At 46.8% G+C, this 27883-nt stretch overlaps 1 protein-coding gene across 2 annotated transcripts in view; it reads left to right on the top strand.

Annotated features, from left to right (window-relative positions):
* The window catches only part of TMEM240 (transmembrane protein 240), a 46797-nt gene that overhangs the window by 2682 nt on the left and 16232 nt on the right, over positions 1 to 27883 (top strand). The window lies entirely within an intron of this gene.

The raw sequence follows: 27883 nt of genomic DNA, 5'->3' as shown, positions 1-27883 counted from the left end.
AAATGTGGCCACGCAGAACAAGGAAGGATGAGCGATGTACTGTTTGGGTATTTTGCCAAATTCCAGGGAATCCGTTGCCTTGGAAAGTGGATGTCATCAGGGATCTCTTGAATGTTTCAAACAGTCACAGGAATCACCCTTAGCCATTCTGCCGTACGCTCCCTTGTAGTTTTTCCTCACGACAACCCTGTGAGGTAGGTCGCGATGGCAGTGTCTGTACTGCAGTCTGGAAAAGGCGGTGTTGTTGGGGGGGGCCTTACCTGGCGAGTTTACCTCAGGTGAGATTCAGCTGCTAGGGTGCCCATTGCTGAGTTTCTCATCATTTAACCTATCCACCGATGTGCAAAAATATGGATATACCTCTGCAAGGTTTGTGGTGATGGCTGGCAGCTTAGATGACTTAAAAAAAACCACAAAACCCACGAGGGGGACATCAAGCAGATTCGTTGAGAATAAATTGGCAGCTGTTTACTTTTGAGTAGGAAACGGAACCTGCATTGCCAGCAGCAGTCTACCCTCCAGCGCCAAATTACGGGGGACGGCCAATCAGGGAATGCTGTCCCCTTTGCGGTTTTTTTGGTTCTGAGTTCCCCAGTGACATCTTGACTTCCCACTCTTGGAAGACAGGACGTAGGGACCTGGTGGATCTTTGATCTGACTCGACAAGCCCGATTTATAAGAGCAGGCGCACAAATGGGGCGGCGGTGGTGGTGAAAGAGAGGCTGAATTTCCCTTGAAAACACTTGGTGTCCCCCCCATAGTTCAAAGACCATGTCACTTCCTAAAGGTGTTTTGTGGATATCTGAGAAGTTAGAATCGGGAGCTGCTCAGGAATGTACGAAGCAGCCTTATCCTGAGTCACACCATTCGTTCAGTACTGTGTACACTGACTGGCAGCATCACTCCAGGGCTTCAAACAGAGGCTTCTCCCAGCTCTACCTGGGAGGATTTGAACCTGGGACCTTTTGTATGCAAGGCCGATGCTCTACCAATGAGCTACAGCCTTTGGCTGTGTTTTATAAGCTCTTGGCATCAGCTGAGCATCTTGGCTCCTAGGCTCTCTCTCTGCTCCCATTTTGGGGCTTTCCTTTCAAGATCTACAGTTTCCTCACATTTTTAGTGGTGTCTTTCTTTGATGGTGGTGCTGGAGGAGGTGTCGGAACGGACAAGCTTCTGTTTTTAAGAATTCAAATGCAGGCGATGCCCTTTCAGAGCAGAGAGAGGTGAAGTGAAATGGGTTTCAGAGGAGGCCAGAAGCCTCTGTTTCCCATCGCCAAGTGCCGCTAGGTGCCAACTCCCGTCGTCTCTAACCATTGGTCATGCTGGCTAGAGGAGATGAAAGTTGAAGCCTAGCAAGATTCGGAAGGCAAAAGCCTTTGCTCATCAAGGGTACGGCTAACGAGTCTTAGGCTGAAGGAACTAGGTTTGGGGAAGAGTTGAGGGGGACTTGCGTACCTAAAGTGTTGATGCATAGGAACACAGGAAAATGGCTTATGAGTCAGATTGGTTGGTATAATTCATGGATAGGCAAACTAAGGCCCAGGGGCCAGATCCGGCCCAATCGCCTTCTAAATCTGGCCCACGGACGGTCCGGGAATCAGCGTGTTTTTACATGAGTAGAATGTGTGCTTTTATTTAAAATGCATCTCTGGGTTGTTTGTGAGGGCTGCCTGGTGTTTTTACATGAGTAGAATGTGTGCTTTTATTTAAAATGCATCTCTGGGTTATTTGTGGAGCATAGGAATTTGTTCATTCCCCCCCCCATATAGTCCAGCCCCCCACAAGGTCTGAGGGACAGTGGACCGGCCCCCTGCTGAAAAAGTTTGCTGACCCCTGGGACTCTAAGTAGCTCAGTATTGTCTGCTCTGATTGGCAGCAGCAGTCCAGGGTTTCAGATGGAAATCCTTACCTGGAGATGCTGGGGGTGAAACCTGGTGCCAAAGCAGGTCTCTGCCTCAAACCTACGATCCCTTTCTTTAAAGATAAGTAAGATCCTAGTCCTCGTGTTTCTAAGACATGAGCTTTTTTCGAACAGGAAGCTGTCTTTGTACTGCATCGGACCATTGACATATCTAGCTCAGTGCTGCCTACACTGACCACCAGCAGCCAGCCCTCCAAGGTTTCCGATGGGGGTCTCTCTCAGACCTCCTTGGAGATGGCGCGTATTGTACCCAAGGCCCCTCCCCGATGAAACAACAGCATAGGAACATAAAGGTAAAGGGACCCCTGACCATTAGGTCCAGTCGTGTCCGACTCTGGGGTTGCGGTGCTCATCTCGCTTTATTGGCCGAGGGAGCCGGCATACAGCTTCCGGGTCATGTGGCCAGCATGACTAAGCCGCTTCTGGCGAACCAGAGCAGCGCACGGAAACGCCGTTTACCTTCACAGGGATTTGAACCGCCAACCTTCTGATCGGCAAGTCCTAGGCTCTGTGGTTTAACCCACAGCGCCACCCGTGCCCCTTGCATTATACCAAATCAGACTGTTGGCGTATGTAACACAGTGTTGTCTACACTGACTGGCAGCAGCTCGCCAGGGTCTCTCCAAGCCCTCCCTTTCAGATGCAGGCACCCGCAGCCTTCTGTATGCTGCACTGTGGCCTTGAGGAGGACAAAGGCTGGGCCTTTGCTGCCACAGGGCACAGGTACGACTCTAATGGGCTCAAGTTGCCAGAGGGCAGTGTGTGGCTGAATCGTAGGAGGTGGTGAGAGCCGTTCGATAACTGGAATGATCCCTCATTGAGCCAGGCTGGCATTCCCTGGCTGGGACAGTGGAGGCTGGTGCACTAGCGCAAAGGGGGCCCTGCCCTGCCAACTTCAGCTAGCCCCACCTGCCTGCCATCTTACTAAGATCCAGTCTAGCTTCTTCCTTCTAATTCTTAGGGTTGTCCCTTGTAGAGCTCAGCAGGGAAGAGAAGGATGGCAATGAAGCTGGACTGCGTTGGTTTGGCCTCTTGTGGGCTCTGGTGCCACCTACTGTTCAGCTCCCAGCCTTCCGCCCAAACAGTTGCAACTGGCACCGGTCACCCCTGATTGGGGTTACCCTGTTCTCCGATTTTCCTGCTGAAGCCGGAGGGGTGAAGTACATTCCCTACAAGACTCTCTACAGCTACATACAAACCATAGATTGAAAGCACATAACTTCCCCCCAAAGAAGTGGTGTTTGACCCTGCAGAACTACAGTTCCCAGGGTTCTTTGGTGGGGACACCATGTACTTTAAACGTATGTTGGGTATGGTGACTGAAATTTGGCCTCCAACCGTTTAGCCAAAACCTGTCACTTCCACCCATTTGTTCTAGCTCTGCCTTCTGAAGCGACGCTGTACATTTCAAACACATTGAAAGCTTCTGTCAAAGAATCCTGGGAACTGTAGTGCACCCCTCGGGAACTGTAGTATACCCCTAACAGCCTTTGGAAGCTGCAGTGTCCAGGATTCTTTGGGGGGGAACTCTTGGGCTCGAAAAGGAGAGCGTGTGATGCTGTGGTGATCATTCAACCTTCTTGTCATGTCGTGCTCAACTTAAGGTGAGCGATGAAAAATGCACCGCAAATAAACCTAAGTGAGGAGGTGGTTTACAGAGCTGTACATCAGGCGCATTGTGCTCCTTTCGCTTGGGAGAAAAGGAACATTCATGCGCGCCGCCAAGGAGCCAATTTGTAGGGGCCGAGGTCCCTTTGGGGCCCCCCAATAAAATATTTAAGGGGGTTTGGCCCCTGTTGATCAGCACTGCCATTCCTAATTATGTGTGGCAGAGCTTACCTCTCCTCCCCCAAAAAAATTTTTTATTCAAGTTGGCACTCCGACGTGCATCATGTAAAGTTTGGACTCTGGCTGTGCTGTGTCCATGCCATACATTTCTCCAAAGAGCTCTGGGAACTGCAGTTTACCTTTGCACCTCCTGGCACCTTTAACAAACTACAGTTCCCATGATGCTTTGGCAGAGAACCATGTGCTTTAAATGTATGGAATGGACAAAGTTTTGCAGCAATTTGCAGCCTTCCTCAAGGGAAGCAGCATGGCAGAGTTATCCCAGGAAGTGGAACGAGAGCAGAGCCACGGACCCCGTGTCCTTTTTGCGGGAGAGGCAGTGTGGTACAGTGGGCGGATTTGTGGGACCTGAACCAGAGATGTCTGCGTTTATTTCATTTTAAAAATATCCACGTTTTTATGTGCTACTTGATTGATCAAATTAATTTGTTATGCATTGATATCCCACCTTTTTCTACAAGGAGCTCCCGGTAGCATGCAGGGCTTTCTCCCTCCTCATTTAATCCTCACGACAATCTTGTGAGGTAAAAAAGTCTGAGAGAGGTAATCACTGGCCCAAGGTCACCCAGTGAGCTTCTTAGCCGGGTGGGGATTTGAACCCTGGTCTCCCACACCCTAGTCCAGCACTCTAACCACTACACCAACTACCCCCTCATTATATCTAGGCCTTCCTCCTTAAGCAACCCACGGAGGCCAACAAATACAGAGTGTGAATGGTAAACAGATTTTGCCCCCTTCCCTTGAAATACATGAACAGAATAATAATAATAATAATAATAATAATAATAATAATAATAATAATAATAATAATAATTTGAGATTCATTTTAGACAAGAGACACCTTTAGCTTGACAGATCACTGGGTGGAAATAATGAGAGAGAGAGAATGAGAATTGCTTCCACGTCAATTGATTCAGGGCTGTAATGTCTCACTTTGTTATCGCGTTCCACGTGTGGCCCATCGTGCCAGTGGGCTTGTGGTGATTATCTATTGGTCATTGGTTAGCACATGGGGGGGGGACATATTAATTGGGGATCTTTCAAACAAACAAACAAACAAACAAACAAACAAATGTCTCCCTGCCTGCCGTGAGCAATTAAACTGGACTTTGCTCAATTGCTTTGGGCTGCGGTCGGAAACTCACTCTTCTCGATTGTCCTCCGCCCTCTGACAAGCCCTCAGGTGGGGCAGGGATGAGAGAGGGAGAACCTCAAAGTTGCCTCCTTCCGTTTCAAGAGCTGAACATGAGTAAAGGTCCTTCACCCTGAATATAAGGGCCTTAAAGGACAAAACTAACCCTTCTAATGGGGCCCGGAAACAACTAGGCAGGCAATGGTGACCAGTAGAAAACTGACAGCATGGGGTACAGGTGCTTGGCGTCTAGAGGCACAAACTTGTTGCGTGAAGAAACATGGGTTCAAATCAATGCGCTCTCCACTCAAAGGGCTTCTAGTAGCCAGAGCAGGAAAACCTTTAGTGGAGATCAGTGGAGGCTGGTCCTTCAAGGCAAATAAGAAAATAAGACCCTGCTAGATCAGGCCAGGGACGTGGGTGGCGCTGTAGGTTAAACCACAGAGCCTAGGGTTTGCCGATCAGAAGGTCGGCGGTTCAAATCCCTGTGGCGGAGTGAGCTCCCGTTGCTCAGTCCCTGCTCCCGCCAACCTAGGAGTTCGAAAGCACGTCAAAGTGCAAGTAGATAAATAGGTACCACTCTGGCGGGAAGGTAAACGGCGTTTCCGGGCGCTGCTCTGGTTCGCCAGAAGCGGCTTAGTCATGCTGGCCACATGACCCGGAAGCTGTAAGCCGGCTCCCTCGGCCAGTAAAGCGAGATGAGCGCTGCAACCCCAGAGTCGGTCACAACTGGACCTAATGGTCAGGGGTCCCTTTAGATCAGGCCAGTGGCTCAACCAGTCCAGCAACCTGTTCTCACAGTGGAAAACCAGATGCCCATTATGGCAAGCCCAAAGGCAAAACCCGAAGACAAGAGCCCTCTCCCTATAGTTTCAAACAACTGGCATTGCTGCCTCTGAATGTGGAGGCAGAGCATAGCCATCGTGGCCGGTAAGGTAAAGGTCCCCTGACCATTAGGTCTAGTCGTGGCCAGCTCTGGGGTTGCGGCGCTCATCTCACTTTATTGGCCGAGGGAGCCGGCGTACAGCTTCCGGGTCATGTAGCCAGCATGACTAAGCTGCTTCTGGCAAACCAGAGCAGCGCCCGGAAATGCTGTTTACCTTCCCGCCGGAGCGGTACCTATTTATCTACTTGCACGTTGACGTGCTTTCGAGCTGCTAGGTTGGCAGGAGCTGGGACCGAGCAACGGGAGCTCACCCCGTCGTGGGGATTTAAACCACCGACCTTCTGATTGGCAAGCCCTAGGCTCTGTGGTTTAACCCACAGCACCACCCGCGTCCCAGGTAAAGGTAAAAGGACCCCTGACCATTAGGTCCAGGCGTGAATGTGGAGGCAGAGCATAGCCGCCATGGTCGGTAGCCTCTGTGAATTTGCCCTGTCCTCTTTTAAAGCCACCCGAGTCGGTGGCCATCACTGTTTCCTGTGGCAGTGAGTTCCACAGTTTAACTATGAAGAAGTGCTTTTGGCTACCTGTCCCAAATCTTCTAACGTTCATCTCTGTTGGGTGCCCAGTGTTATGAGAGCAGGAGGAAAACTTTCCTCTGCCCACGGTCGCCCTGCCACACATTATTTTATAACCTTCTGTCATGTCACCTTTCCTCATATGAGAGTCCTCCATCCCCTGAATCATTTTGACTGCCAAAACTCCACGATAACCTTTCGGAGGCGAGGCCAAACGTGGAACTGCCTACCTGCCTACTTACAAGTCCAGCTGCTTGGCTTGGCCAGAGTTGTAGTCGCTGTGTCTCAATTCTGAGATGTGGGGTGAAGAGGAGGCCGATATTTCATTCGGCTTCCCTGCCCAACACTCAAATCCTCCGCTTGCCAGCTTAGTTGTGTGAATTGGCTGCTTGCTTGTCCTTTCTTTCCAAAGCTGGCCAGTTGGCTAGGAAAATAATACCTGGCCTGTTCCTCGCCCTCCTTCTCTGGGCCAATTGCCGTAATGTTTCCTGCAAGAGCCAAAAATGTGTCCCGGTTGCCCCAAAGTCTTTCCCCCTCCCCCAAATTGGTAAACGGTCACACAGTCAATTTCACTCAGTCCGGACACAATTCAGCTGTGTATCTGAAGGGGAATCAAGAGGATTCCCGGTTTCTGATCTCAGCTACCAGGCCGGGTGTTGCTACCCAATGGTAATTGATGACATGATCCAGCCCTGGTAGGTTTGCCAGCTTAAGGGGTGCGGTAAGGTCATTTTGGACTCCAGGCTTCGTGGTCTCTTTTTTTTTATACATATATAAATTTTTATTAGTTTTTTTTTTTAACATACCATTTTCAACAATAATTACCATATTTTTTTCTCTATAAGACTCATTTTCCCCTCCTAAAAAGTAAGGGGAAATGTGTGTCCATCTTATGGAGCGAATGCAGGCTGCGCAGCTATCCCAGAAGCCAGAACAGCAAGAGGGATTGCTGCTTTCGCTGCGCAGCGGTCCCTATTGCTGTTCTGGCTTCTGAGATTCAGAATATTTTTTTTCTTGTTTTCATCCTCCAAAAACTAGGTGCATCTTATGGTCTGGTGCATCTTATAGAGCGAAAAATACGGCAGACATACTTTTACATCTTATACAGTTTTTGGACTTCCATCAATCACATCTGAGAATTTTTCCAATCTATTCACTTAATATACATTTCTTACTTTCACTATTACATTTAAATCTCATAACTAATATCTCTATTCTTTCTCTACTTTACAATGTTTCATATATTTCTCTTTACAAAACTTCTTGTAGTCCTACTAGTGTAATTTGTTGATTACAGTTGCTCTTCAGATAGTTCGTATATTTCTTCCAATCTTCTGTGAATCTCTGGTCCCGCAGGTTTCGAAACCTTTCTGTCATTTTATCTAATTCTGCATAGTCCATTAATTTTGTCTGCCATTCTTCTTTCGTCGGGATTTCTTCTTGCTTCCATTTCTGGGCTAACGATACTCTTGCCGCTGTTGTTGCTTATAAAAACAATTTAACATCTTGTCTATTAATATCCTTACTTATAATACCAAGTAAAAATGCTTCTTTTTTTTAAAAAAAGTATATTTCAACATCTTTTTCATCTCATTATACAGTAGTACCTCAGGTTAAGTACTTAATTCATTCCAGAGGTCCGTACTTAACCTGAAACTGTTCTTAACCTGAAGCACTACTTTAGCTAATGAGGCCTCCCGCTGCCGCCGCGCCACCAGAGCACAATTTCTGTTCTCATCCTGAAGCAAAGTTCTTAACCTGAGGCACTATTTCTGGGTTAGTGGAGTCTGTAACCTGGAGCGTCTGTAACCTGAAGCATATGTAACCCGATGTACTACTGTACAGTATATCATTTCCCAGAAGTTTTTTACTTTCTTACATTCCCACCACATATGATAAAATGTTCCTTCTTTTTCTTTACATTTCCAACAGTTATTATTTGTCTTATACATGGGCATTGTGGTCTCAATGGGAGCTTAGAGGTAGAGCATCTGCCTTGCCTGGAGAAGATCCCAGGCTCAATCTCCAGCAGTGTCAGGAGCGAGCCAGCAATAAATCACATCAGGCATGTTGGAGTTAACCCTTTATTAGCAAAAGCAGGATCTCTGCAGGCCTAATGAGCACAGCAACTCATTAGATCAGGCACAGGCAAGCTCCGGCCCTCCAGATGCTTGGGACTACAATTCCCATCATCCCTGACCACTGGGTCCTATGAGCTAGGGATGATGGGAATTGTAGTCCCAAACATCTGGAAGGCCAGAGTTTGCCTATGCCTGCATTAGATCTTGCCCCCATGAAGCAGTTGCTGAGACTGAAGGTCCCTGCCTCCCATCAGCTGTCTTAAGTCCTCTCCACTCCAGGGTTACCCCCCAAGCAATCTGAGACTGGGCCTGCGTGCAGCCTGCTGCTGCTCTGCTTATTTCAGTCCTCTGCTAGTTCTGGGAGGCAAACGGGGAGGGGAGCTTGTCGCTAGCAGGACCAGTGGTCAGGGGTGATTGGAGTTGTAGTCCAAAAACAGCTGGAGACCCAGGGTTGGGAAACACTGGCGAAGCATCACGATGCTGAGAGGGTGGATGGGGCCTAAGTCCCTACTCAGTAAAGCGGAGCCCTTGAAGTCAGCACACCTAAGTTAGTCGTGCCCATGAACTTCAGTGGGTCTACTCGTGAGTAGGACTGGCATTGGATGCAACTCAAAGTCCGGACGAACACGTGCTGCGTTTAAAAAAAAATAATGGTGAAGGGCCAGCCATACCGTGAGGAAGAAGTGATTGTAGAAGGTTGATTTCTTTGTACGACGCTTGGAGCACTTTATTGATGGATAAAGTTAGATGGTGGCCATCTGTCACACTCCTGCATTGCCGGGGGTTGGACTGGATGACCTTTGGGTTCCCCTCCAGCTCTACAATTCTGTGATTCTATGAAGCGGTTTCTCTAAATAGGTAAAACAGTATTTAAAAAAAAAAATGTTCAGAGCATTCCTATAAGCTGAGTAGACTTGAAGCTCTTTGAGAGCACCAATTATTTCCAAAAAATAAATCGTGATGAGAAATACATATTCTGTCACCCTTCTGGGTGTGTATGTTTGGGGTGTGTGAGGGCAGCTTAAAGGGGGAAAGACCCCCAATTCCTTGCCTTTACCTGTTACCACGTAGAGGTGACCTGCTCTAACCATTTGTGCTTTCTTAGGAGGACACACTGTTTTATTTTATGTTTTTAAATCTCCATTGTTTCCCCGTAGTCTCCTGGAATAGCTCTCCCACTGAGAGCCAAGTGCCTTCCCCTTTTCTATTACCTTTATGGATGTCGCTCGCAAGCCTTTAGGAGGAAAACTTGTCTTTCAAGCCAATTCTGACTTCCCTCAAACCGGAATTGTCAATTAATTTCTTTGAAAGAGCCAAAGAAAACCACACACACACACACACACACACACACACACGCCTCATGTAACAAATCATTGCAGGCGTTTTGATCTGCGTTACGAGAGAGAGAGAGAGAGAGAGAGAGAGAGAGAGAGAGACATACAGATGTATGTGGAGATCAGGATCCAAAGGGGTGAGGAAGGGCTGCTCCGTGACAGAGCACGTGCTTGGCATGTAGAAGGTCCCAGGCTCACAACGCAGTGGCACCTCCAAGTAGGTCTGCCAGGCAGGCCCAGAGCATCGCAGACTTTGAGATTTCAGGGCCCAAACTTGAGACCTAGGGGTAACTCACAGTGGTAGGCCCTGGAGATGGAGGTTAATTGGGAATGAGGAGCATGTGATTCGCAGATGGCTCCTGCGGGGCTATAGCTTGTTAGGGTGTGAAACCTAAGACGCTGGCAAGTTAGCAATGTCATGTGACTTTAAGTAGTCAAGCTCGTTAAGTTGTTAAGTTGCTCAGTATATAAAGAGTGTTTGTTTTCTCTGCCTGCGGGGCGTGAAGCAAAAATGTCTGAAAGCTCCGGAGGTGTTTCTGTTATCTGTCTGCAATAAACCTGTCTTTGGAAAGACAGGTTTCCCTGTGTTGTTATTTCTTTGCTGCTGAGACTCTGAAGCTTGTACTGCAACAAGAATCTCTGCACTGGACTTAATTAATGCTCTGCAAAGAGAACTGTTGCTGGTTGCGCAGCGGAAGCGTTTACTGGGCCAGTACACAGACTCTCTTAGGTTATGGCTCCTTCTACGTTTCTACAGCTGTATTGTGTGCAGAGAAAGTGAAAGCAGCTTTCGGATGAGAGAAGACCGGCTTGGTCGTAAATCCAGCTCTTAAAGGAACTGAGAGGCTGCAGAAAGTTGAGAGAGCTGCGTAAGTGAAGATTTACAGCTTCATTAGCTGCAAAAGGCAAGCTTGACCTCCCGTTCTGTTTTTGTTTTGCTAATAAAAACAGAGGACGGTGGTAGGTTGCTAGTGAAGAGACGGAGGGAAAAAAAGTTTAAAAGGCTTCAGAGGAGGCTGGAGGCGTCTGAAAAGTGAGTAAAACAAATCCCAAGGGGAAAGAGAAGCAAGGGCACACAGAGGGAGTAGCAGCAGACCCCAAGAATGGCAGTGGAAAATTTCCAGGTTCCCTTTACAAAGTTGAACTCTGCTAATTACGTGCAGTGGTCTAAGAGGGCTCAAGTCTGGTTGGAAGCCAAAGAAGTGTGGGCTGACTATGTCCAGAGGCGAAAGCCGTTTGTGGCTGTTGCAGCAGATGCCACAGCAGAGCAAGAGGCTGCTGCACATGCTCAGAACAGGGAACATGATAAAATGGACACTAAAGCTAGATGCATGTTGATGGTATCGATAGACGATTCCCAATTACCTCATGTGGAAAATTTAAGGTCTGCATTTGAAATTTGGGAAGCTCTTAGGCGAATTCACCATAGAGCCACGCCCGGAGAGAAGGTGAACATTATACGTGCTTTGTATGAGTTGAAACTGAAGCCAGGGGATAGTGTGGTTGAACACACGTCACAGATGACTGAGTATTTCAACCAACTGTCATCTCTAGGTGTGAATTTTCCTGAAAATATTAAAGTTTATACTCTGCTTAGCAGCCTGCATGCAGGGTTTGAAAACTTAGTACTAACTTTACAAGTTTTGCCAGAGGAGCAGCTGAATATGAATTATGTGACTGGTAGATTGTGTGAGCAAGAATATCAACATCATCGAAAACGTATTGATAATTCAAATACCCCAAGGGTTGGATGTTCAGATAATTCCCAGCGTGGGGGAACTAGCAGGCAGAGCTGTAAGGAAGCCTCACAAGTGTCTGCTATGGCCTGCAAGTCATGTTTTCGATGTGGCAGCAGGTTTCATTTGATAGCAAAGTGTCCTGAAAAGCAACAGGAATTTCAACAGTCCGAGGTCAGTTTCCGGAGCTACAGGGGAAGACGACGTGAGAGCTACAAGAATCAACGATCCAGAGGGGGAGCAGGTGCTGATAAGGGACTATCTGCAATGGCAGCACAACAGAGTCTTAAAAGGAGCCAACAAACCTTGAAGTGGGTAATTGACAGTGGAGCCAGTCACAGTTTAGTTCCAGCGACATCTAGTGGCAGCTTGAAGAACTGCAAGACATTACCAGTTGCAAAAACTGTGACTATAGCAGACAATAGTAAACGAGAAATGAGCCTTAAAGGCACAATTTATGTTAATTGTTTGCAAACTAACCTTCCTGTTTTTGTTCTTCCAGGAATGAAGAATGGACTTTTGAGTGTGTCATGCCTGGTAAAAAGTGGTTTTAAGGTTGAGTTTGAAAATGATGTGTGCACCATTTCGAGACAGGGGAAGGAGCTAGTTAAAATTCCCTGTGAGGATGGGCTTTTTGTTTTGGATGAAGAGCAGTTAGCAGCAGGTAGATGTTCAACAGGTGAAGCGCAAGCTAAGTGTGTAAATAAGGCTCCTCATACAGGTTGTGCACATCTACTACACAGAAGGTTAGCTCATATATGCTTTAAGTATGTAAGCAAGATGCCAGATTTAGCTGAGGAGTGTAACATTAAACCCTGTCCAAATTTTCTGGATTGTTGTGCTTGTAAACATGCTAAGGTTAAGACATGTAACTATCCTAGATCTGACAGAGTAAGCAAGAAACCCTTTGAACTTGTGCACACAGACGTGTGTGGCCCTATGCCAGTCAAATCGCTTGGAGGTGCGAGATTTATGCAAATTTTGGTGGATGATTTTTCAAGGGCTAGTTGGGTTTTCTTTCTGAAAGAAAAATCGCAAGCAGCTTCCATCCTGATGGATTGGATTGAAGAAGTCGAATGTAAATTTGACACGAGGTTGCGTAAAATACAATCAGATCGTGGTGGGGAATATGTGAACCACACGCTGGAGACGTGGTTAAAAAGGAAAGGTATAGTTCATAGACTTACCAATCCCTATTCACCACAGGAGAATGCAGTTGCTGAAAGAAAATTTCGAACATTACAGGAAGCCATTGCTGCTTTGCTGTTTGATTCTGGACTTCCACAGCAGTTTTGGGCTGAGGCTGCACTGTATGCGAATTATACTTTTAACAGAGTATACAATAGCACAGTAGGCAACACTCCTTACTTCATGCTATTTGGGAAAAAACCAAAAATTGATCATCTAAGAGTTTTTGGATGTCGTGCTTATGTGCTGGTGCCTAGGGCACAACGTAGGAAAGGCGATCCTAGATCTAAAGAAATGCTTTTCTGTGGTTATCAAGCAAACACAAAAGGTTGGAGATTTGTGAATGTAGAAGGCAATCAAACGAAAATCACAATCAGCAGAAGTGCAGAATTTTGTGAACAGGATGGTTGGAATAAAATTCATGGAAATCCTGACATACTATTTGACGTGGTGAACAGTAACAATGAAACTCAGGCCCCAGGGCAGGCATTAGTTCCAGAACAGGCTGAGGAATTTGAGTCTGAGGACAAGGGTGAGAAATCGTTTAGTTCACCCAAGTCTGTAAAGTCAGAATCTTCTAGCTCTTCTAGTTCACCTGTACAGCAAGAGAGACATGTAAAGTCAGAATCTTCTAGCTCTAAAAGTTCACCTGTACAGCAAGAGAGTGTAAAGTCAGAATCAGAAAGTTCTTCAACTACTAGTGACAAACAGGTGACGACTAGTGATTCTGGGTCAGAGGGGGAAACTGAAGGAACATCACAGGAACTGTTAAGGCGTTCCAAGCGTGCCAACAAAGGTATACCTCCTAAAAGGTACCAAGCTATTAGTGTTTGGGCTGGGTTGGCAAATTGCGAACCTGAAAGTTTTGAGGAGGTTGAGCAATTACCCCAGGAGGAGGCCAGTAGGTGGCGTGAGGCCATGCAAAAAGAGTTGAATTCTATGAAAGAACTGGGTGTGTTTTCCATCACCAAACTGCCAGAAGGTACCAAGGCAGTAAGTTGTAGGTGGGTGTACAGGATAAAGACAACAGCGATGGGGAAACCAGAGTACAAAGCAAGGCTTGTAGCTCGAGGTTTTACGCAAAGAGAGGGGTTACATTATTCTGAAGTCTATGCACCCACTTCAAGGAGTGAAACCCTACGGGCACTATTAGCAGTTGCTGCTCAGAAAGGGTTCAAAGTGAATCAATTTGATGTCTCTACAGCTTATCTTCATTCAGACTTGGCTGAAGAGCTCTATATGGAGCTACCGCCAGGGTTGAAAGTTGGTAAATCAAATCAGGTATGGAAACTACATAAATCTATTTATGGACTCAAGCAATCTGCTCATAATTGGAATGAGTGTTTGAATGACGTTTTGGTAGGCATTGGTTTTAGCAGGAGCAAGGCTGACAATTGCTTATATTTCAGAGGTTCAGGAGATGCTCAAGAATCTTTGCTTGTTTATGTAGATGACCTGATTTATACTTCAAAGACACAAGAACAAGTAAAAAAACTAGCCAAAGAGTTAAATAAACACTTCAAAGTTAAGAATCTTGGTGATGTAAAGGTCTATCTTGGTGTTCAGATAGATAGGACCAAAAATGGCAGTTTTCTACTGAATCAAAAAGGCAAGATATTGCAAATGTTGAAAAAGTTTGGCATGACAGAGTGTGCAGGTGTTAGAACACCAATGGAAATGGGTTTTGTAAAAGACAATGAGTTCAAGGATAGTGCTGAATTCAAGAGTGCTGAAATCTTTCAGTCAGCACTGGGAAGCTTACTTCATCTTTCGCAATGGAGTAGACCAGATATTGCTTACGCTGTTAACTTACTCAGCAGAGAAGCTTCAAAACCTAGTGTAAATGCATGGAAAGGAATTCAAAGAGTGTTAAGATATTTACAATACACCAAAGATTTTTGCCTTGAATTATCTTCTGAAGGACAAGCACAGATTACTTGTTGGACAGATAGTGATTGGGCAAATTTAAAGGATAGAAAATCAGTGTCTGGCTGTGTAATAAAATTTGGTAACTCTCTGATTGGGTGGAGATCCAAGAAACAGAACCTGATTGCTTTGTCGTCAACAGAAGCTGAGTTCTGTGCCTTATCTGAGTTATGTAGAGATCTAGAATTTTACAAATGCTTGGCACAAGAGATGTATGAAAATACCATCACTCCAATCACTGTATGGGGTGATAATCAACCGTGTCTTAAGTTAGCACAAAATGGGCAGTTTAAAGGTCGTACAAAACATTTGGATATCCGCTTTCAAAATGTTTGTCAAACGGTAAAAGCAGGAATTGTTAAATTAAATTACTGTCCCAGTCATGAAAATCAAGCTGATGGTTTTACAAAACCGCTTGGGTTTCAGCGGCATGAAAACTTTTGTGAAGAAATGGGTCTGAAGTAATTTTGTTTTTTGTATTGCCAGCGAGAGGGGGTGTTAGGGTGTGAAACCTAAGACGCTGGCAAGTTAGCAATGTCATGTGACTTTAAGTAGTCAAGCTCGTTAAGTTGTTAAGTTGCTCAGTATATAAAGAGTGTTTGTTTTCTCTGCCTGCGGGGCGTGAAGCAAAAATGTCTGAAAGCTCCGGAGGTGTTTCTGTTATCTGTCTGCAATAAACCTGTCTTTGGAAAGACAGGCTTCCCTGTGTTGTTATTTCTTTGCTGCTGAGACTCTGAAGCTTGTACTGCAACAAGAATCTCTGCACTGGACTTAATTAATGCTCTGCAAAGAGAACTGTTGCTGGTTGCGCAGCGGAAGCGTTTACTGGGCCAGTACACAGACTCTCTTATAGCTTGCAAGCTGCATGTACAGCCTTCTTAGTACACATATGTATTTATTAAATATATATGTTTACTAAAGGGGCTCTCTCCCACCCCCACTAAAGTCGAGCTCCCCCCACCCCCAGCCGGTCAGATGGAGAATTCAGGTCACACCAGGAGCTCTGACAAATCTCAGCTGGGAGAGCTTCCTGTCTGAAACCCTGGAGAGCCGCTGCCGGCCTGTGTAGACAATGCTGAGCTAGATGGACCAATAGCTTATGATGGACCTATGGTCTTGTGATGTGGGCTCCTTGCTCTTTAAAATCTGGGGGAAAGGACCATCGGTCAGAGAACAGAAAGTCAATCCCTGGCATCTCCAGTTTAAAAGAGGATCAGGTTACATAGGGGTGAGGAACTTCAGATCTGGGGTGTCTGTGAGAGAGAGAGAGACAGAGAGAGACCCTGCCAAAAGCAGGATAGAAAGAAAATTCCAGCCTAGTGTCTTAAATATCTGTGTGGCTTGTTAAAGTGGTGCACCATTTTGCCTACGTCCTGCTGTGATGCTTCCACAATTAACTGCAGGTTTCAGGTTGGCCTAGCGCAGGAATGAGGAGCTCATGTCCTTCCAGATGTTACTGGACTCCTCCTCCCATCATCCGTGATCCATGGCTGTGCTAGCTAAGGCTGATGGGAGATGGAGTCCAACGACATATGGAGAGTGACAGTCCCCCCCCATCTAGTGCCTGCTTTCCCAAGCTCTACTCATTGGACCATACTGCCTCTCACGATCAGTTATGGATTGCACACCTACCCCTACCCTGTGCACATGTAGACTGTAGTTTACACACACACACACACACACACACACAGGCACATGATTTTGAGTATGATATGGTGCTTAATACAGAGGTACCTCGGGTTAAGTACTTAATTCGTTCCGGAGGTCTGTACTTAACCTGAAACTGTTCTTAACCTGAAGCACCATTTCTGTTCTCATCCTGAAGCAAAGTTCTTAACCTGAGGTAATATTTCTGGGTTAGCGGAGTCTGTAACCTGAAGCGTATGTAACCCGAGGTCCCACTGTATGGGGGATAAAATAACTTTGTTCCCGGGATGGATCTGCAAATTTCACTTCTCTCCATTTCTTCCAACTGAGAGAGGGAGGACGAATGCGGCCCTCCAGGACTCTGCTTGGCCCCCAGGTGACAACCCTCTCCAGCGCTACTTTGAGTGCTTTGGCCTGGCTGAATTGTGGCACTGAAGTACAGTGGTACCTCAGGTTACAAATGCTTCGGGTTACAGACTCTGCTAACCCGGAAGTAGTTGCTCTGGATTGCAAACTTTGCCCCAGGATGAGAAAGGAAATCATTCTCCGGCGACGCGGCAGCAGCAGGAGGCCCCATTAGCGAAAGCGTGCCTCAGGTTAAGAACGGTTTTGGGTTAAGAACGGACCTCCAGAACGCATCAAGTTCATAACCTGAGGTACCACTGTACGATGATGCTGGATAGAGATGTTTGTTTCAGATGTTGTGTTGTGTGTGCAAACATCTGACTTGTGTGTGGCAGGATTGCACCATACTGTGCCTGCCCACTGCTTCGCCCACTTTCCCTGTGGACCTGCTCCCACCTACAGGAGATTCTCCGTGAGCTACTGTGGCCCTCAAGCTACAAAGAGAGCCAGCATGGTGTGTAGCGGTTAGAGGGTCAGACTAGGGCCTGGGAGACCAGGGTTCAGGTCCCCACTCAACAGGGGGTGACCTAGCCTACCTTACAGGGCTGTTGTGAGGATAGGATGCTGGGAAGGAGGGCTGCGCATGTTGCCTTGAGTGCTTTGGAGGAAATGGTGGGATAATTATTATTATTATTATTATTATTATTATTATTATTATTATTATTATTTATACCCTGCCCTCCTCAGCCAAGACCGGGCTCACGGCAGCTAACAACCAATAATAAAAACAAGTTGATTAAAATACAATTTTAAAAAACAAGATTAAGGATTTTAATCTTGCAGCCTCTTCACAGGGGGAGAAGGAAAAAGAAAGAGGGGGAGGGAATCAAACTGATTCTAAGCCAAAGGCCAGGCGGAACAACTCTGCCTTACAGGCCCTGTGGAAAGAAATCAGATCCCGCAGGGCCCGCAGGATAAAATAAAATAAAAGTTCCCTGCCCCTGGGTTAGAAGCAGGTGAAGAAAAAGACGGAAATTATATTCAATTTGCATTAAAAGCTGAATCTATCAATTGCACACTTCCTAAAACAACATGAGAATCAAAACACAGCCACTCTAAAGAAAGAGGCACTTTCCTGAATTTTGCAATGCAGTTCGCCAGCCAAACAAGGTTAACCCGAAATGCATCTGTTAGGGCAAAGCATGCATAGATAGGAATGTATTAGTGGCAATAAACATACAAAAATGCAATATATTATGAGAAATTGCCTGCAAAAATGTATACAAAACTGTACCCAGGATAAATTTGTTCTCGGATGCTCAATACTTTTTTAAATGAGGATTTCTTTTTTTAAAAAATGCAAATTGCTGCAGAAATGTAGAGAACTGCATTTAGACTGGAAAAATGAGAAAGGGAGAGGATCCCAATGGACAAGATCCTTCTACCCCTACTGGGGAGAAGTGAAATTGACAGGTCCTTCCACCCCTGCTAGGGAGAACCACATCCAACCTAGCCAAGTCTTGTTCAAATTCGCAACACTAAGGTAGAGAGACAATTAGTCTGACCCAATATAAGGCCTCTTGCTGCGTTCCTAACGACACAGCAGTGTCTTCATACATGCCTGCTTTTCTCAGCGATGGAACACACCTTGGTTGGTAGAGCATGGGTTGTGGGTTCGAGTCCCATGATGGTCGAAAGATTCCTGCATTGCACGGGGTTGGACTAGGTGACACTCGTGGTCCTTTCCAACTCTACAAATCTGTGCTTCTGTGACAACCCTCCATTTGGCAAGTATGGGGAACGTTTCCCAGGGCCACATTCCATGCTGCACAGCCTTTCAAGGGCCACATGTCAGTGGTAAGCAGAGCTAGAAGCAAATGTGGACAAAGCAAGGCATGTAAATTTTACCCTTGTAAAGTAGCTTACTGGTTTGCTTTTGTTCTTTATTATGTATTTTTCTTTTTTACCTTGTATTTTTATGGTGTGAAGTGCCCTGAGAACTACATATTAAGGGCAGTATGCTGCTGCTGCTGCTATTATTATTATTATTATTATTATTATTATTATTATTAGGTTTGTTGTTACACACATTTGCACCCACACCTCTCTCTAGCCTCAAAATTTCGTTTGTATGCCACTTTTCATAGTTAAAACCGTGCTCCAAGTGGCTTGCAATATGAAAAGAATTAGGTAAAGGTAAAGGGACCCCTGACCATTAGGTCCAGTCATGACAGATTCTCATCTTGCTTTATTGGCCGAGGGAGCCGGCGTACAGCTTCCGGGTCATGTGGCCAGCATGACTAAGCTGCTTCTGGCGAACCAGAGCAGCACATGGAAACGCCGTTTACCTTCCCGCCGGAGCAGTACCTATTTATCTACTTGCACTTTGATGTGCTTTCGAAATGCTAGGTTGGCAGGAGCAGGGACCGAGCAACGGGAGCTCACCCTGTTGCGGGGATTTGAACTGCCGATCTTCTGATCAGCAAGTCCTAGGCTCTGTGGTTTACCGGTAACCCACAGCGCCACCCGCGTCCCTTATGAAAAGAATTACACGATTGCAAATAAAACACACTGAAAGGTGCACCAAATTGAACAGTTTCCACAGAAAACATAGCAAGAGCCAAACATAAAGATGCAAAAAATTTTAATATCGGTAACCGAAGAAAAAACTCCCAACAACCCTCCCTAAGCAATACCTCAGCCCAAGAGTCTGTTCAGCAGCCTCCGTTTTTTGTAGCTGGAGTCAGTCTGGGCCCCACCCTCCCAGGCCAGGTGGGGAAAGGTCTGCAGGTCTTCCAGGACTTGCAGCCGAGATGGTCAGTCTTCAAGCGCTGAAACATTCAAGGAAGGAGCATAGCAGGGCTGGGGAGGAGTGTGGCCTGGGCAGAGTTCCAGGGGCGAACAGAGAAGCCCAGAGGACCGAATTTCTACCCCTGTCCTGGGTCTGAGATTTGCTGCCGCCGCTGCTGCAGAATAGCAACCTTTGGAAACAAACAGAGGTGTGGGAAGGTTAGGGTTAGGGTTAGGGCGGTGGGGGTGGGCCGCCCCGGGTGCCCTCACTGAGGGGGGGGGGTCATTTGGCGCGCCACCTGCCTGCGGCTCCCAAGCCTACCCCGAGCCGTCGGGGGAAGGGGCGGAGCTGCGCCACCTTGCCAACAGCCATCCCCCTTCCCCCTTCGTTTTGACGGCTTGGGAGTTGCGGGCGGCGGTGTGCCAAATGTCCGCCATCGGAGGCTCGCTCCACCCCTGGCTGCAGGGCACGCACGCCGCGCCGGGCACCCAAGCGGCTATCCTGCGCCTGGGAGGGCACCCTCCGTGCCATGTCCCCCTCGGGAGCGTGCCCACTCTGGGCAGCATGGGCATATGCTCTGCCGCTGGCTACAAAGCAACTCAAGAGCAGATTGTGATCTTTGAGCAGAGAAACGAGGCGGCGCCAGTTACATCTCACGTTGCAAATGAACAGCTAGTCTCAAAGCCGAAGAAGGTTGCCAAAACAAACAAACAAAAGCAGCAGATTTTTCTGGGGGAGCGGGAATGGAGCCTTTTGTGAAACGCTTGGAAAACTGAGGCAATCCTTTGAGCTGGGCTGGCGCGTTCAACATTTCTCTGATGAAAATGGGGACGTCCTATTCCATCATCAACATCATCATTTTATCTATACCCTGCCCATCTCACTGGGAAGGCCCAGCCATTCTGGGCAGCTTCCAGCATATTGTGGTACCTCAGGTTAAGAACTTAATTCGTTCTGGAGGTCTGTTCTTAACCTGAAACTGTTCTTAACCTGAAGCACCACTTTAGCTAATGGGGGCTGCCGGCGCGCCGCCGGAGCACGATTTCTGTTCTCATCCTGAAGCAAAGTTCTTAACTGGAGGTACTATTTCTGGGTTAGCAGAGTCTGTAACCTGAAGCGTATGTAACCCGAGGTACCACTGTATATAAAAACATAACAAAACATTTTAAAACTTCCCTATACAGGGCTGCCTTCAGATGTCTTCTCAAGTTTTTATTATATCTTATCTCTTTGGCTGCATGACTCTATACCCTTTGACATTTCTCTGATGAAAATGGTGGGTTATTCTGGGATCAGAAACCGGGACGGTTTCTGCAAATCTGGGACTGTCCTTGGAAAACAGGGACCCTTCTGGGACTGCAGTCCCTGCCTGCTTGCTCTTAATCCTCTGGCTCCCATTGGGTGGGCAGGTGAATGGCAGCGATGGGGCGATGGTGGTGGGGGCTGAACAGAAGCGTCCTCCATCTGTTTGTTTGCCGCCTTGTCATCCGGCCAGTGTGTGGGTGGCATCAGGAGCAAGCAGCAGGGGGAGCAGCAGCTGGCGACTGTGGCGGCATGGAGGAGGTAGGCCTGCTGACTGAGGGAGGGGGCACATACAGTGAGACCCCCGCTAAGCAGCCATTGAGGAGAGCTCTCCCCCAAACCCTCTGAAACCCAAAGCCGGCATTTGCACACAGATGTCAGTGCGCACATCCGACGTGACTACTGTTCCTTTAAATATATAAATATTTATTCCGTTTTTACATTTAACAATTAGAATCACACGTAAATCAATCATCACAAACACATAGGGTTCTCCGAATCCCTTGACTTCCCTCCACGGGTTCCAGAGTTATTCTTTCTCAACTGCATTGTATAATGTTCTCCATACAGTTGTACCTCGGGTTAAGAACTTAACTCGTTCTGGAGGTCCGTTCTTAACCTGAAACTGGTCTTAACTAGAGGCACCACTTTAGCTAATGGGGCCTCCTGCTGCTGCACCGCCGGAGCATGATTTCTGTTCTCATCCTGAAGCAAAGTTCTTAACCCGAGGTAATATTTCTGGGTTAGCAGAGTCTGTAACCTGAAGTATCTGTAACCTGAAGCGTATGTAACCCAAGGTACCACTGTATTTCCTTAACACTCAGTTCTTACCATAGTTCTTCGTACATTGCAAGTGTTTTTAAAATCCTGCCAATGTTTTTAATTGTTTACAACGTTCTTTTAAGTAACTTATAAATTTCCCCCATTCTTTATTAAATTTATCATCTTCTTGGTTTCTGATCTTCCCGGTCATTTTTGCCATTTCAGCATAGGCCATCATCTTTGTTAACCATTCTTCTTCAGTAGGTACATTATCTTCCTTTCATCCAGCATCTGTGCAGCTGTCGTAGCGTGCATAAACTGACTTTTCTATTCCTTTGGTATTTCTGGAACTTTGGTATTTCTGGACCTAAAATTCCTAATAAAAAGGCTTCTGGTTTTTTAAACATTTTCTTCAACTCATTATAAATCATTTCCCAATATGCTTTTGTCATCTTGCACGCCCACCAAATGTGGTAGAATGTGCCTTCCTTCTCTTTACACTGCCAATAGATATTTGTAGCAATCCTATACATTTTTTGCTATTTTCGTAGGAGTTAGGAACCAATTATACATCATTTTCACGACTACTTTTCCAGCTAGTGAGGTTTGTTTTGATCTGTTGGCAACCCGGGGCACATGGTGCGTCATTCATAAGCACCCCGTTTCCCACCCCTTTGGAATATCTCTCCCCGAAAAAACCAAACAACCTTGTGGCTTTTGCATCCCTCGTAGGAGATGAATGTTGGTGGACTCCGACTACCATCAGCCCTAAGCCAGCATGACTCTTGATGGAGGAAAATGGGAGTTGTAGTCCAGCAATATTGAAAGGGCCACAACTCCTGTCATCCTTGACCCTTGCCCGTGTTTTAGGGGTGGGAGAGAAATCTGACTGAATTCCCATTGAGAGGTGAATTTACATGCACTTTTTGGAAAAAATACAAGAACCAAAGTGCCCCAACCTTTGAAATCTGTGCTTCTCTGAAGTTTGCTATGCAGGTCAAGCTGATGAATGTGTACCAAAATTGCATCTTATTAGGATAAGGTGTGCATAAAAATGCATATATTCGTAAAAATTAAATCTGGGCATGCATTACGTAAGGGGAAATTGCTTTGCAACAATATGAATATTGAGCAAGAACTGCATGCGAAAAAAGGTGAGAAAATCGCATCAGAATGCAAACAGATGTGGGGTTGTGGAAAGATGAGCATAAGATTCAGATATTAGAAACTGAGAGAAATAGGAATTGTCAGGGTTTTCCTGTCCCTTCACAGTCACCTCTTCAATCTTCTTTTTGGTGCTGGCTTAAAAAACATTTTTATTTAGGGAAGTCTGTCCAGACATGTAGATGTTTTATCTCCATCTCTGCTGATTTTCACCATCTTCTGGATCGTTCTAAATATTTGGTTTTGCGCTGGTCATTTTAATCAATGATTCTAAAGCTTTCGTAAACCATTTAGCGGTTTGTTGGTTGCTGTGGTTGCTGTTTTACAGTCATGGTATATAGATTTTGTTGAATAAACGAAAATCCCTAGCCCTGCTGGGGAGATGGAGTCGATGTGCAGCTCCACAAACCCTGGCCTAGGCAGCCTCTGTACTTGATTTTCGGATGGGGTCTGTGCCTGGCGCCCTCACTGCCTGCCCAAAACACCTCTCTGGTGGGCACTAGGTTGGTGAAGTTTGGCCTAGAAGTTGGTGAAGTTTCCTCCCCCGTTCCCAGGCTCTTTCATTCGTTACAGTGGTACCTCGGGTTAAGAACTTAATTTGTTCCGGAGGTCCGTTCTTAACCTGAAACTGTTCTTAACCTGAAGCACCACTTTAGCTAATGGGGCCTCCTGCTGCTGCCGCACCGTTGCTGTGCAATTTCTGTTCTCACCCTGAAGCAAAGTTCTTAAGCCGAGGTACTATTTCTGGGTAGCGGAGTCTGTAACCTGAAGCGTCTGTAACCCGAGGTACCACTGTATAGTGGACGCTCGGGTTGCGAACGTGATCTGTGTGGGAGGCACGTTTGCAACCCACAGCACCGCGTCTCCGCGCGTGTGGGTTGCAATTCGGCGCTTCTGCGCATGCGCAAAGTGTGATTTAGCGCTTCTGCGCATGCGTGACTGTCGAAACCTGGAAGTAACCTGTTCCAGTACTTCCGGGTTTTGGCACGTCTGTAATCCCCCCAAAAATGCAACCTAAAGCGTCTGTAAATGTATTGCATGTCCTCCAAAGTTCTTCCTGTTCCTTCTTTAATCCCTGTAACAACAGTCCTGTGAGGTAGGCTGGGCTGAGAGGCAGCGACTGGCCCATGGTCGCCCAGCGAGCTTCACTGCCGATTGGGGGATTAAAGAAGGCAAGTGGTAGGACACCTGCTATGCCTGCAGAAGGTTCAATTCCCTGGCACCTCCTAGGAGAGCAAGGATTGCCCCCGACTTGCAACCCTGGAGAGCCACTGCCGTTCAGTGTAGGTGATACTAAGTTTGCTGGGCCAGTGTTCTGACTCGGGATAAGGCAACTTCCTATGCTCCTTTGTCTCCAGGAAAGGACCGCAGATCAGGATTGGAGCAGCTGCCTGGCAGGCAGAAGATCCCAGGTTCAATCTCCAGTCTGTCCAGGAAGGGCTGCCTGTGCTAACAGTCATTACTGACTAGGGCAGAATCTAAAGGTAAAGGGACCCCTGACCATTAGGTCCAGTCGTGGCCGACTCTGGGGTTGTGGCGCTCATCTCGCTTTATTGGCCGCACAGCTTCTGGGTCATGTGGCCAGCATGACTGAGCCGCTTCTGGCAAACCAAAGCAGCGCACGGAAACGCCGTTTACCTTCCCGCCAGAGTGGTACCTATTTATCTACTTGCACTTTGACGTGCTTTCGAACTGCTAGGTGGGCAGGAGCAGGGACCGAGCAACGGGAGCTCACCCCGTCGCGGGGATTCAGCAGCCCTCAATTGCCTTCTCATCCCCAAATGGGATCCCCTTTCAGAGCCACCCAGAAGCTTCAAACAGCAAGAAGCTGCTTACATGAGCTCCATCTAGGTCTATTTTTTTTTGTTTAACCCAATGGATTCACAGTTGTCGCCAAACTGATTCCCAGAAAGTTCTATCTGAATATGAAAGTTATCCATCGTCAGAAGCCCAGTTGAAAAACCAAGAGAGGGAATGTCAGCATTTTACTTGGGCCACCCTATCTGGAAAACAAAACAGCTCCATTCAATCAGATCAAGGAGGTGGCGGGTTGAGGCTTATTTGAAAAGCAGAGATTCCTGCATTGCAAGGGGTTGAACTAGATGATTCCCATTCTATCATTTTGCATGAAAAGGAATCTTCGACAAAATGCCGCAACCCTGCAGTGGGCCATGTCGTAAGAACATTAGAAGACTGTGGATCAGTGATGGATCAGGCCAAAGGCCCACCTGGCCAACCAGGTGTCTGTATGGGAAGCCCAAAAGCAGGACCTGAGAGCAACAGCAACAGTCCCCACTTGCAATCCCTAGCAACTGAGGTTCAGAAGCACATTGCCTCCATCGGTGGAAGGAGAACATAGCCATTAGGGATAGTAGCCAATGACAGTCTCATTCCCTGTGAATTTGTCTAGTCCCCTTTTAAAGCCACCCAGGCTGACCACATAGCACCTACATTGGCTCCCAGTATGTTTCTGGGCACAATTCAAAGTGTTGGTGCTGACCTTTAAAGCTTTTGAACTGCTAGGTTGGCAGGAGCAGGGACCGAGCAATGGGAGCTCACCCTGTCGCGGGGATTCGAACTGCTGACCTTCTGATCGGCAAGCCCTAGGCTCTGTGGTTTAACCCACAGAGCCACCCACGTCCCTCTAGGGTGGAATCTAGACACAAATAAAAAACGCTGTGAAAATGCTTTTATATAAAAAAACAAACTTTTAAAAATATATATTGAATTTGCCATAAGCTAACCATCGCCATCTAGCGTCACATTTGTATAATGCATTTAATCGTTATATTTGCAGCTGAGTTCCAGGTTTCTTCCAGACCCTCCAAGTGTCCCTATTTTCCAGGGACGGTCCCGGATTCATAGAAGCCGTCCCGGTTTCTGATTTGATCCCGGAATCTTAGGGTCTCCCTGTTGTCATCGGAGAAAGGTTGGTGGGGATGGAGATATGCAACCCCTGAGCCAAGGAGGTAAAGAACTATACAACCTTTAGAGGACATCTGGAGGCAGCGTTGTTTACAGTGTTAGAAACTGAGCTATGAAAGCAAGGAGCTAAACGGCACCTTAAACCCATGTTATGGACGCAACAATGGAATGCCTAGGCGTGCTTTTTTTGTAACAAGAATACAAAGCTGAAGATGAATGAACTGCAGCTAAAATATTGTGTTCATTTTTCACATGGTCTAGTCCTTCCCCTGCCCACTCCCCTAATATTCTTGAGAGGGTCTTTTCTCTAGTCTTCAGAGAGTAGCTGGAAGTGGGGAGGCAGAAAAAGCTTCTCCTTTTCTTCCACTCCGCGGTTTTAATCTGAAATCTTAGGTGCCCAGAACTCAGAAACTGCTTGTGCTAATGAAATTCCTTGTCGCAAAATGCGCCTAGAGTAATGGGAATTTTGAAAACTGCCTGTCTAGGGAAGTTTTTAAATGTTTGATGTTTTATTAGGTTTTGATATATGTTGGAAGCCGCCCAGAGTGGTTGGGGCAACCCAGTCAGATGGGTGGGGTATAATTATTATTATTTAAAAAGGTAAAGGGACCCCTGACCATTAGGTCCAGTCGTGGCCGACTCTGGGGTTGCGGCGCTCATCTCGCTTTATTGGCCGAGGGAGCCGGCGTAAAGCTTCCAGGTCATGTGGCCAGCATGACTAAGCTGCTTCTGGCGAACCAGAGCAGCGCACGGAAACGCCGTTTACCTTCCCGCCTGAGTGGTACCTATTTATCTACTTGCACTTTGACGTGCTTTCGAACTGGTAGGTTGGCAGGAGCAGGGACCGAGCAACGGGAGCTCACCCTGTCGTGGGGATTCGAACTGCCAACCTTCTGATCGGCAAGTCCTAGGCTCTGTGGTTTAACCCACAGCGCCACCCGCATCCCTATTATTATTTAGGACATCCCTATTTTCATCAGAGGAATGTTGGAGGGTATGATCTTCCCAGATGATTGACGTTTGCCCTGGATTCAGAACCATGAGGACTAGAACCTCAGTCTGTTTTTAAGGGCTTATACTGTCGCTCAGTGCCGGAGTGTGAATTTTGCCTGGCTTAGGGCTCAGCCGTGCTAGCCTTGTGTCAAGCGCCGCACGCGGTGGCCTGCCTATTCTCTTGGGGCGGCATCAAGTCGTTTCCCGAGAACCAGAAAAGACCAAACCCGGAGGGTGGGCAGGAGCGATGACAAGGGAGTGAATTAGAAGCAGGGAAGTGTGTGGAGCCTTGTCTGATTTCGTCTCTTGTCTTCCCGGCCCGGCTCTATAGAGTGACACACTTTCCCCCAGCTAATGAATTCAAGACCGTTTGCGCGTTCCCCATCTTGCGTTGTCAGTTGGCGTTATGCTCACCCGTGTGTCAGGAGAGAGGCCTAGCAGCCGATCTGGGTGGTTTGTCTCTCTTTCTTTCTCTCTCCACATTCTTGCACTCTGGAAAAATAATAATATCGAATTTGGATCCCTGCTCCTGGGGAAATCTGGCAAAGTGGCTGCGATAACGATCTGCTGGTCCTCAGAGCCACCTGTGATGGGAGCATCTTCTCAGAGTGACACGGAGGGGCATGTTCCCTGCGAGCAACAAACGGTGGCATCCATCGCGCTGCCGGGTTTGCAAAAGGCTCGCCTGCTTCTAGGGACATAGGAAGCGGCCTTGTGCAGAGTCAGAGGACCGGTGCCTTGAGCTTGGTATTGCCTGCACGGACTGGCAGTGTCTCTCTCCATGGTTTTTTATTTTATTTATTTACTGTATTTTCTGCTCTATAAGACTCACTTTTTCCCTCCTAAAAAGTAAGGGGAAATGTGTGTGCGTCTTATGGAGCGAATGCAGGCTGCGCAGCTATCCCAGAAGCCAGAACAGGAAGAGGGATTGCTGTTTTCACTGCACAGCGATCCCTCTTGCTGTTCTGGCTTCTGAAATTCAGAATATTTTTTTTCTCGTTTTCCTTCTCCAAAAACTAGGTGTGTCTTATGGTCTGGTGCGTCTTATAGAGTGAAAAATATGGTACTTTTATTTAGCGATTCGATTTACAGACCACCCTTCATCCTGAGGTCTCAGGGCGGTCCACAGAACAAAATACAGGATAAAAACAAGTAAATAATTAAAAACGAAACATCGAAACAATAACCCACTTACATCTCTTCTGTCTTGGCTGGCTAGTCTATTTGGGTGTTTCTGTTATATCTGTGTTTTCTGTATTATTTAAGTTTTGTTTTAAACGATAAACTCAAGCTACCTTAAACCTTGGGAAATTAACTAATAAATGCC

This window comes from Podarcis gaigeae (assembly GCF_964106915.1).
Source record: "Podarcis gaigeae genome assembly, chromosome: 8".
In the NCBI taxonomy this organism is placed as follows: domain Eukaryota; kingdom Metazoa; phylum Chordata; class Lepidosauria; order Squamata; family Lacertidae; genus Podarcis; species Podarcis gaigeae.
The sequence above is the reverse complement of the archived record's forward strand: the minus strand, read 5'-3'. Positions and strand labels throughout refer to the sequence as shown.